This window comes from Oryzias melastigma, linkage group LG14, assembly GCF_002922805.2.
Source record: "Oryzias melastigma strain HK-1 linkage group LG14, ASM292280v2, whole genome shotgun sequence".
Classification (NCBI taxonomy): Eukaryota; Metazoa; Chordata; class Actinopteri; order Beloniformes; family Adrianichthyidae; genus Oryzias; species Oryzias melastigma.
The window spans coordinates 15,835,218-15,846,288 of record NC_050525.1 but is presented as its reverse complement, the minus strand read 5'-3'; the positions used below and the strand labels follow the sequence as shown (position 1 = coordinate 15,846,288).

The 11,071-nt window shown below is 37.3% G+C and overlaps 1 long non-coding RNA gene across 1 annotated transcript in view; it reads right to left on the bottom strand.

Moving 5' to 3' along the window:
* Nucleotides 1–5,728: 5,728 nt before the first annotated feature.
* The window catches only part of LOC112142359, a 9,238-nt gene continuing 3,895 nt past the window's right edge, over nucleotides 5,729–11,071 (bottom strand). The window contains exons 2-3 of the long non-coding RNA XR_002918582.2: nucleotides 10,518–10,601; nucleotides 5,729–8,484 (exon numbers count right to left, since the gene is read on the bottom strand). This is a non-coding gene — a long non-coding RNA (uncharacterized LOC112142359). The remainder of the gene's footprint in view (nucleotides 8,485–10,517; nucleotides 10,602–11,071) is intronic.

Here is an 11,071-nt window from a genome sequence, read left to right as displayed (position 1 = left end):
AGATTCAACCCCAGACGGATCCCAGGTGTCCAACCATCTCTAAGTACAGAAAACCATCACCAGGTGAAATCTTTTCCCACTGATGCTGCAAACTTTGCACCAAGAGCACTTCCTGGAAGTTTGGGACTTTGGACTGTCACTGGCAGCATCACCAAGACCTTTGAGGAGCCAAAGAGGACAGATCTCCACTGTGTCACCAAAAACGCCTGTAGATATTTGGCATTTTATGCCCTGTTTTTTGCACATTTAGAGGGAAATATACAAAAATGTTGTTGTAAATTGCTTGACATTGAATAAAATTAATCTTTTAACAAACAAAATCTGTTCTTCATGTACATTTGCACTGTTTTTCTCACTAAAAAATCTAAAAATCACATTTCAATTTTGTGTTTTTTTACTTTTTAAATTGGTCTAACACTATTTTAGAATAAAAAAAATGTAAAATGATTATTTATATTGAAAATTCAATGTCTTCTGGAAAAAGGGGCAAAAGCACACATTTGTAGGACATTCTATGACCCTTTCAGAGTCAAAATTAGCAGAAAAGTCAAGGCGGACATTTTGAGGCTTAGGCCTTAAAGGGTTAAACAAGTTCACTGATCTTGTCTTATGTAAAAATGCACTTTGGTGGAGAAAAAGAAGACATAATGATAATGTGGAAAAGATAAAAGATGCAGATATAGGTTGAATTGATCATTGTGAGGTGCATCAAGATTCCCACCTCTACTAATAATTGATTTAATACATTAGTAGGAAAACTACAGCCATAAAACTATTTATCTGGCCCACCAAACCGAAATAAGTTATACTGATAATTCATATTTTTGTATCATTTTCCCAGTAATTGTGGTGTCTCTCCATAGATGGCACACTATCAATACATTCACCTTTGTTTGTTGCAGAAAGCTACTCTACATTTTTGTGTTGGAAGATTTTGTTGTTTTTCTGGCCTTCATATGTCTTTTCTAAGTCATTTTTCCAATCATTCCAATGCAGCGTTTCTCTATATTTGTGTTTTTCCCTGAGGAACATCAACCCATTAGTGCAATCGGTTCTAAAAGGAGAACAAAAGCAACGGTTTTGAAATAAAAACTCAAAATGTACTGTTTTGAAATGTATAAATCAATTTCCAATGAAAATTAAAGCAGATTTTTGTTCAGATTCCATGTTCCTCTGTTGAGGTGGATTACAAAAACACTTCGGCCCTTCAGTCAAATTTTAGAACCTTTTGTTGCCCATCAGTGAAAAAGTTTACCCACTTCTGATTAAATATTTATTTCTTTTGTGTGATCATGGTTTAAGCAGAATAACGCTCTTATAAATTAATAGACTTTGCAGAAAGAACCGTCTGACGCAATCAGCCCCTTTTGTGTTATCATTTAATTTCTGAAAACTGACACCTTATTGGGGTATTATCCCTTATGTAAGAGTTCATAATTATAGATTAATAATGAGATTAATGCAACTTTTTGAAAAAAATAACACGCTGATTTGTCTGTAATTAATTGGAATAAATGCAATATCTTGACACTTTTTTTAAATAAAGTTTTCAAAGAATCACAATTGTGACTCCCATGTTTGAGAACCTAATAAATGGTGCGTATGTTTGTACATTTTCTTTTAATCTTTAAGTGATTTGTAAAATGTAGGGATAATATGTTTCAAACTTTCTGAAATAGGAGTTTGAAAACTTTGCGTCCTTTATTAAACTTCAGTCAGCTGCAGCGCTGTTTATCTGCACAGCATGTGTTTGAAGTCACCGACCCACCGGTGAGCAACAACTCACAAGGAAAACAGGTTTGACCTTTCCTTCACAACAGCCAGAAATTACTATAATTACAGCAAACAGCTTTTTGCAGTCCCAGCCCACTGACCTTGTTAGTCTTTACGGGCAGACTTTTAAGGATTTTCTCGGTTCATAAACATGGCAGGCGGGAAAATGCCTCCAAATCTATCAGCTCCAAAGTCTTTTGTCCGGAGCCCGCGTCCAACTCCCTACAAGCTTTAAATCTCAGAGCAACAATCATGGTGGCATCATCCGTCCACTTCAAAAGAAAGAAAAAAAAAGTTCAATTACTGTACTTTCTAACTGCTGGAGAAGGAGCTGCAGCAGGACTCAGCTATCTACTTTTTACTGAGGACCACGGAAGCGTGAAGACAGGTGATAGCGGCACAGAACTCCAGTCTAGTCTTGCGGTTGCCCTGGCAACGGGCTTTGCAGGCACCAGTCCCTACTCTGTCAACATCAACAGTCCTAAACAAACTGGAACTGTAAAGCAGCCAGCTCCCCATTCTCCTCTGACATTGCCTGAGTGTTTGGCAGTAGTGATTAGGTATTCCAATTTTCATTGGCTTTCCACTCTGTTTTCTCACTGCATAAAGCTCAAAGTCAATGGTTTCAGCCGCTATCCGGTACCATCAATGTTACTCCCCAAGAAATTGAAGGTTTTGTTGCTGCGTGAGAACTCAGCCGTAACCTTGGCAGAGTTTTCTGCTAATAAAGCATCATTTTGAGTTGCTGAATTATCACTTTGTCCCAAACTACAATAGTAGACACGAGCTTCACTCTTTTTTCATTTTAGGATCAAACAATCGGTTTTATCCAGTGTGCAAAAAAAAAAAAAAAGGCAATTTCTTGTGATGGTGTTTGAACAAATTGAGGAGACTTATTGCCTGATGCTGCCAAAGTCTGGAGGTGCAACAAGGTGGATATTGTTTTTGGACTTCCTTGGACTCTGTGTAAACTCTTCATTTTAACAATGGCTCTGATGCTCTGCTTATTAGTGCCAATGATTTCCTGGGCACTTTTTATCACCTGCTGCAGGAGCTTTTCTTTTTTTTACCACTCCATAGATGACTAAATATATCCATCTAATAGAAAAGGCAGAAGACTACATCTTTTTTTATTAAAAGAACTTATCTTTTTGGAGAAAAAGGTTAAAAATGACACTTAAAGGGCCTACAAAATGACTTCAGAAAGCAGCAGTTTCTAGACTGCTGCTTGTATTTAAAATGCTAAACAACATAAACTATTTACATTCAGGAGCTGCACCAACCAAAGTGAGCTGACCTTCAAATAGAATGAAGGGTATATAAAAACTGGATTCAAAGGCCACTTTTTTCCCTTCTCTACCTGCAGTCCATTGTGTTTTCTTTTATTTTGTTTCAGTAAATTTACTAATATAAATGCATCATGCCACTTCTGCTCCATATTTACCTTCATTTGGCATGAACTTGAAAGCGAAAACATAAGTGAAGAAAAAAATATATAGATGGAAATAAATGTAGAAGGGGTAAAAACTTTTTAATTTTGAGGTTCATCTTTGTATAGAATACTCTATATAACAAAATAAAGACATATATAATGTAAATTATGTTCCTAATTTTTTAAACATTTTTAAAAGTTTTGCTGCCCGAATTTCAGTTGATCTCCATAGTTCCAACACAAATAATTCACCTTATTTGGGATTTTATTCTCATTTTGATGTCTGAATTTTTCCTTTGAATTAAGGTGCAAACATAATTCTTATTGATGTCGCTGATGAAAATGCTTTTCTATGAATTTTTTAACCCAAGCAACAAATCTCTTCTTTGCACATGCTCATTGGAAATTGCTTCACGACACTCCTGTTCCAGCTTCCTGCGCTCTCGTTTTGTTCAGAGTGTTTCTCCACTGAGGTTTTCTCCTGCTAGAGATGGACCCGACCTTCTCAGGAGGAATCGTGTCGATAAACCTATACGTTTTGCAGTGAAGGTCAATACTAAGCAAATCAAAAACACTTAAAAAAAACATTAAATCTGGTAACAAACCCACAGTCTGTATGAGAACTGAGATAGAATGATCATTTGTGTCCTTTTAACAGTGTGTATTTGCATGTTTTGAGAACCAGAACCTACATATTAAAAAGAATATAAGCATGATTAGAAAGAGCCACATCATTGACAATAATTATGATAACATTGGTCAGAAACAACTCAAGTGTGTAACCTGGAGAAAGTACAGATTTCTGCACCCACTGCAGCAAATTCAAGACCATAATTTTATTTATTGTAAAATTGTTCATAGTGGTTTTCAACTATATATCTACCTGTGTCGTTTTCTAGCAAAAAAGTATCAGAGCGGCAGGAGTTCATTAGCAATTTGACTCTAAGGTTGGCACAGAGTAAGCCCGCCTCTACTTCCCATCATCCATCTGTTTACACTCTCTCCCAATAGCTTACAGCCCCTCACACTCACAAGCTAGCATTACCGGTGCAGCAAAACTGTTCAGTTTTGAGTCGGATGAGGAAGGCGAAGACAAACATGGATCTAGTCGTACACAAGCGGCTTCATCAGCTTCTATGTCACAGCTGCAAGCATTTTTTTATTTGCTCCTAATGCACAAGGATTTAACAAAATAAATTCAAAGAAGTGCAATTTTGAGCTTAAAATTTCAAATGTTAAGAAATTAGAGAAATACCACAAAAACATATTTCAAATGCACAAAAAATAGGATTTTCACTTCAGTGAAGACAGAACTGCTCACATGAATACTTAAAAAAAGGCACATTAATTTTGTGTAAATTTAGATCTTATAAAATGGAGTCTACTTGAAAGTTTTTGAAGTTTTCCACCTTTTTTTTAGCACAATGGACATAGAGAACTCTGCAACTTGTCTCCACTGCAGCTCAGTGATCTTCTCCACCTGCTTTAATTTGTGCACACTTTGTAGTCTTTGGTATTTTTGTTTAGGTCCCACTCTGTGTTCTGTGTTTAGTGTTGGTTTAATTTAGGTGAAGCTGTAGGGGTGAACCGCCATTTTCTTTAGTAAATGTTTTCTCCTGTTTATGTTAGTCCAGGGAGGTTAGTGCTTGTCTTTCTTTTACCTTTTCTTTTGCAGGTAAGCTCCCTGGGTTGAGTCAGTTGGGGTTTTGTTTGTTATTTTGGCCTTGGTTCACCCTGAAGCCTTTTGCTTCACTTTTAGGTATTTTGTCTTGTAAATAAATATTGTTAAGCTTTTTATGGAGACATTTGTGTTGTGTTTGTTACACATTTCATTTAATTTACCTTTATGTTAGGCCCTGCGCACCCCTAGACCAATTGGGGCGTAACATAAATTGAAAACGGAGTCTACTTGAAAGTTTTTGAAGTTTTCCACCTTTTTTTAGCACAATGGACATGGAGAACTCTGACCTTGGAGTGACGCATCGATTCCTTCGTCACAATGCTCTCTGCACACAAAAACACAACAGGCAGACGTCACCTGCTGCAGCCTCCTTTCAAATATGAAGCAACTGAAAACTTTCTGGTTGCATTTAAAGAGTTTTTCACATCTGAATGTGATAAAGCAATACTGTGACGTAAGTACATCTAAAATACACTTTCCAAGAATGCAGCTCTTGATTTTGGACCCAGTTTGTTTCCAAACTGTTTGCAATTTCTCAGAACATTATAAAAACCTGACTTTGGAACATCAAGGATTGGGAATCCTAGCAATTGTCTTGAAGGCTTTTGTACCTCTCTCACCATGGAATAATAGACTATACTGTTCGGAAATAGACTTGTAACCTCTCAAAGATTGATGGATGGCAACAATTGCTTCTCTGATTATTGCTGATGTCAGACTAGTTCTGAAAAAAACTCTTTAAAAATCTTTTTTTTATAAGCTCCATACATGTTTACCTAGAACAGACTTTTTTCTCCTTACGGCAATTTGAACAAATCTTTTTTTTTATACCCCCTGCAACAATAAAAAAAAAAAAGAAATTTATGATCACATGTTTACCAAGCAGCTTTGTGTAATAGCCTAGTAATGCAAAAACACTGTGATTGGTTAATTGGTAAATAAATGACCTTAAAAAGTATTTGCAACCTTTAAAGTTGAAGTAATTGAACGGAGAGAGTAATGCAAACGATAGAAGCCGTGTATCATGTAGACTACAGGAAAACAGAAGCATCAATAACACCCAGCTACAGTGCACCTGCTGGCAATTTGCGATACCTCTTATTTATTACCGCTGCGTGTCCAGTTGCAGTTTTTATTGCATTAATGATTGAACTCATTGAGAGCAACAGAAGTGTGTTTACGTGATTAGCCAATAGAATTAATTTAGAAAGAAGAAATTATAACTTTCGTCCTGCTCATGAGGCGTCTTTACCTCAACTTTTGGTAATTTATACACCTGGGCTAAGTAGAGGTGCTTATTGTTATAGATGCATCACCTCATGACTCGATTATGCTGTAGTTTGTTTCAAATGTTTCATGCAAACCCACAAGAAATGTGCGAAGCAGGTATACGGCATAATTTTACTGACAAAATTAAATATATGCTCATAGACAAAGTTGGACAACATTTGGTTTTTATGTTTGACATGTCTGTTTTGAAAGAAAAATGTATTTGTCTTGAATTAAATTTATGTCAAAAATACATTCCAGGGTTGCGTTACAAATCCTCATTTCAACACAGTGAGCGTCCGGACTGACACATCTAGAGAGAACGTCAGGGTTAAAGACGTACAATAATCAGGCACTGATGAACAGTTTATGTGTTTTATAAATGATTTTAGTATTTTTATTTTCTAGCATTACTTAATCAGTGTTTTGTTAATGTAGATCATTGGTCACAACCATTGACTGTACATGAAAACTGGACTGAGTGAGTGTGTTGTCACCCATAGAATATGACTTGTCTCTGGCTTCAATGAAATAAAGTCAATTTAGTTGCCTTTTTCCTCAATTTGGATGTCGCCTAAAATTCTCAGTAAGCAGTGATGGGTTTGAGTCTAGTTTTTGAGGGCAACCACCTTCCACCAATCAGAAGTGAGCTTGTTGAAAGTCGACACCCACACGCTTAAAAGCAGGAGAATCTGTCAAACGCTTCTAATGAGACATTTGATTGGCCAGTTTATAACTTGAATACCTTCCATTACAGAGAATTATAACGAAAAAAGTAGGATTAGCAAAAACTAGAGCAAGAATGGTTATTCTGACAATTCTCACTTACATCCACATTACAGCAGTGATGTAATAAAAAAGAGACGATGTAGTTTCTCAACAACAATACAGAGCCAAAATGCATTTAGAGGTGTGTAGATATAGTTAAAAACAAAATAACTCTTGCCATGTGCCAGTAAAAAATAATTTAAAAAAAGTTCGATACTTTGTCCATGCTGTGACCAAGTTAGCTTACATGTTTTTTGTTTATTTATATGTTTTTAACTCTTTTCTTTTGACAGGCATTGTCATTTTTGCGCCTTGTTAAAGTAGTGTCATGTCTGTTTCTATTTTACTATTTTTCATCACTTCTGGATCTGAAACAGTCGGCAGGTGCATTGTTTACATGCACAATCAGCTGCTGTCGCTTGGCAACAACAAAATACCACTGGAGAAGCGACTGGAGATCAACGTTAATATTATCTGTTTTATTTTTCCAATTGAGCTTTGGTCACAAGTTAATTTCTCCGTTGTGGGATCACCAAAACCTCGTTTCCACTGAGCAGTCCGGTATGGTACAGTACGGTACGGCATTTCCATTGTAACTTGGACTCGTTAAACAGTTCTGACCCGTACCACTTGAGAGCCCCATCTGTTGTAGTTCCATAGACATAGAAAAATGGAATGGGACGGTTGGAGCGGAGTCACTGTAGTCATCCGTTGATTGGCAGAAAGTGATGACGACATTAGAAAGCACCAATATAGCGCTAAGCTAGCATTTTCGTATTCCTCTTTAAGGTGGTATTCTTCTTAATCGCCTGCAATCTTCATTCAAACAACTTTAAACTACTGTTAAACACAATGTACAAAAAGTGAAGCAAGAAACAAACAAACTGCTGGATAACCTCTTTTGTTGTGGCTTTTCTAGTCATCGTACTACAGTGACGCAACACGCTAGTGGTCTACACCACACATGTGCAGTGAAAACAAAAGGCTAAGTGGAAGTGGAGGCTTAATTGAGTGAAAACTGGTCCGTACTGTACTACTGTTTGTCAGACCAGACCGGACCGCTCAGTTTAACCTAAATGTCCATGTGGACTTTGCTGTTTCATGACTCGATTTATATGCCTGTAACTCCGTTGACAGAAATTGAACGGGAAATTTCTCATTCGAGACAAAGAAAAGTTGTAGTCAAAACAAATGCAGATCATTTTCACAACAGACAGAAACTGTAATGTTGTATTCAAGTAATACTTTGCACACAACTTTGTCTAAATGCCTGTTTCATTTTGACACTCATCTTACCCTATACAGGTAGGGGAGGCATAAATTTATATTCCAACCTTCCAGGATTCTGCCCCTCTCTGTGTCTGCTCTGCCCTCCCCAGCGATCACCCTCATCATGCACCTGTTCACCTGCCAGTTTATTGCTCTACCTATCATTACCTCCCTGCCAGAAAGTTGTTGTTTCTCTGCAGCTCTCCTGTTGATTCAAGACCTGCTCTGCTTGCCTGATCCTGTTTTGACCCTCATCTGGCCTGAAATCTTCCATGTTGGTATTTCTGCTTGTCTGGTGAGAAAAAAAAAAGAAACTGGTGTTGCGTTGTGCCTTTGAAGTGTTTAACTCAGAAGACACTGGACTGGAGTGTAAGAATTGTTGGAAGGAGTGCTTGGTGATTCGAGCCATCAGCTTCCCTTCACTGGTCTGTGTGGAAATCCCTTGCTCATCCTGGAACCAACCACCCCTGAAAGACTCAGCTGCCTCAGACAGTTACCCAGCAGTATCCTGCCTGTTCAGAGCCGCTAAGATCGGCTCAGTGGCGCCTCTCCTTTGTGTGGAGGTTCAGGTCCCTTCCCTGCTGATCTAGTCTTCTGCCCGTGTGCCATTCAAACAGCCTAAACTTTAGCTCTTTACCAGCTGGAGGGTTTTGCATTTAGTTTTCCTGACATACGTGGCCTTCTGCACCACAGTAGAAAATAAAAACTGTAATACTGTCCAGCAAAAGCTGACAGACAGCATGACTCACTCATGGGGGTCTCAGAATGCTATCATATGAAATTGAAAGCACATTACCTTCCTGTTCTGGGATTCAGAACATCCTAGTTTTAAAATGAAAAGGTCTGTTGCTTAGAAAGTCTTTACACCCTGTAAACGCAACCTGTGGAATTTTTTGGGGGGTTGATAGTGTTTGTTTGTTTTTATACCCATTTAGTTGTTACAGTTTTTAGAAAAGTTGTGAATTTCTTATAATTAATAATTAATTAAATAATATAACTGAATATATATTTCATTACCGTTTGTATTTTATAGGCCAATAGGATTGTCCAACAGATTTTGCTGGATTAATTTCCGTGTTATCATGTGTACTGAGCATGCATTTAGAGATATCAGTATGAAATCATCATTTTCTGGGTCGTTATCTGAATGAAACTCCCTCGTTTTAGCTTTATGTCACACGTTATCGCAAGGATGCAGAGACAGAGGGGTAGTGCGCTCCCACTCGTGTCAAATCACTGCAATTATATCCGGGTACAAAAGCACATAAACCATGTCTCCACAGCACTGTTCAGTCAACTTTGAGGGAAGAAGTGGGCCTCTCCTTCGTCTTTCACCGGGTGCTGCTGCTGCTGCCATGAGATATAGCTCCGCAAAAGCCATCCGCCGGTACAAATGCTTTTTGATCTGAAGTTGTACGTTGTGATAAAATTGAGGATTGCGGATAAATCTGCTCTGATCTGCTTCTGTGATGTAACACTGTCAAAAAGAGCAGCTCGCTGAGTTCCATATTTTCAGACTTACAGGTGACAGGGTTGTTTTATGTGTTGAAGTTTACTTCAGATATCCAGGAAAATATGTCATCTTCACTGACGGAAAATCTTAGACACCACATCAACGCGAGGGGGAAAAAAAGCTTACAATCAATATGTGTTTTAACAGCAAACATACTTGTGAAAATGCCATAAATAAAAGCTGACAGTCCTAATTTAGCTCCATGCATTTCTGTATATGCCTTAAAAATTAGCAAACATCCTTAAATTATCATCAATAAAATCTAATAAAAAACACATTTTTATTTATTTTGAACAATAAGATACAAATTTAATAATTATATTTAACAAAAAAACATTATTTTTCTTCTATTCTGTTCAAATTTCAACAATTACATTTACAACTTGACTACAGATTCTTCATTTTATATATTTATTCCAGCAAAAACAATCAAACAGGCTAATTATTGTCCAGTTCCAGTGCAGCCATGCCAAGTACCAGCAGGGAGTGTGCAAAGCAATGAGGCATCTTGATATTCGCTCATCCAGCACTGCAATTTCTATGAAATAAATAATGCAATTTTTTTTTTCTTGCATCCCACTTGCAACACAAATGAGATTTCTTTCACCTTTTCTTATTTCAATCATGAGCGAATTCTCATATTGTGCAGATTTCTATCAAACCATTTGCAAATAGCGCACAGTTTTGGATTAATAAATCTGCCTTTTGTGTTTTCTTTTTTTTTTTTTTTTTGCAGATAGATCTAGTTTGGTTAATAGGCTATTTCCCGGTTGCATGCTGAATGAGTCAGTGTTAATATGCGGAACACTCACTATGCTGGTTGGCAGGCAGTCCCATCTCTCCTGATCCAGATAGGCTCACGCCGAGGCAGTCCAGAAGGTGTCTGAGTTGCCTGACTGGAAAGATTAAAGATGACATCAAAAAGTAATCTGAGATCAGTTCATTATAACTCCTTTGATAAAATGGAAATTTGGATGCAAGTTGTGCGAGTCGAACAGAATTACAGAGCCACCGAAAACTGGGTTTAACAGTTGAGCCACAATGAGAGTCACTAAGTGGCATTAAATCTCTGAAATCATAACCGGCTCACATAAATAAACCGCATTGGCAAGGTGTTGTATTTCTTCTTATGATGTGATTAAAATTTTAATTACATTACAGTCTGGCCGGTCCATTATAGTATGACCTGATCATCTACAGATGATTCTAGGTTATTTGGGCGGTTTGTGAATAAGAAAAAAAAAAAAATCACTCACTTTTCAAAACTCATTACCTTGCCAACCTCTTTCCAAAATGGAGTTCATGGATCTTTTACCTCCAGTAATGTAGGATATCATAACATTGCAGCACTGATTGAAAATCTGGG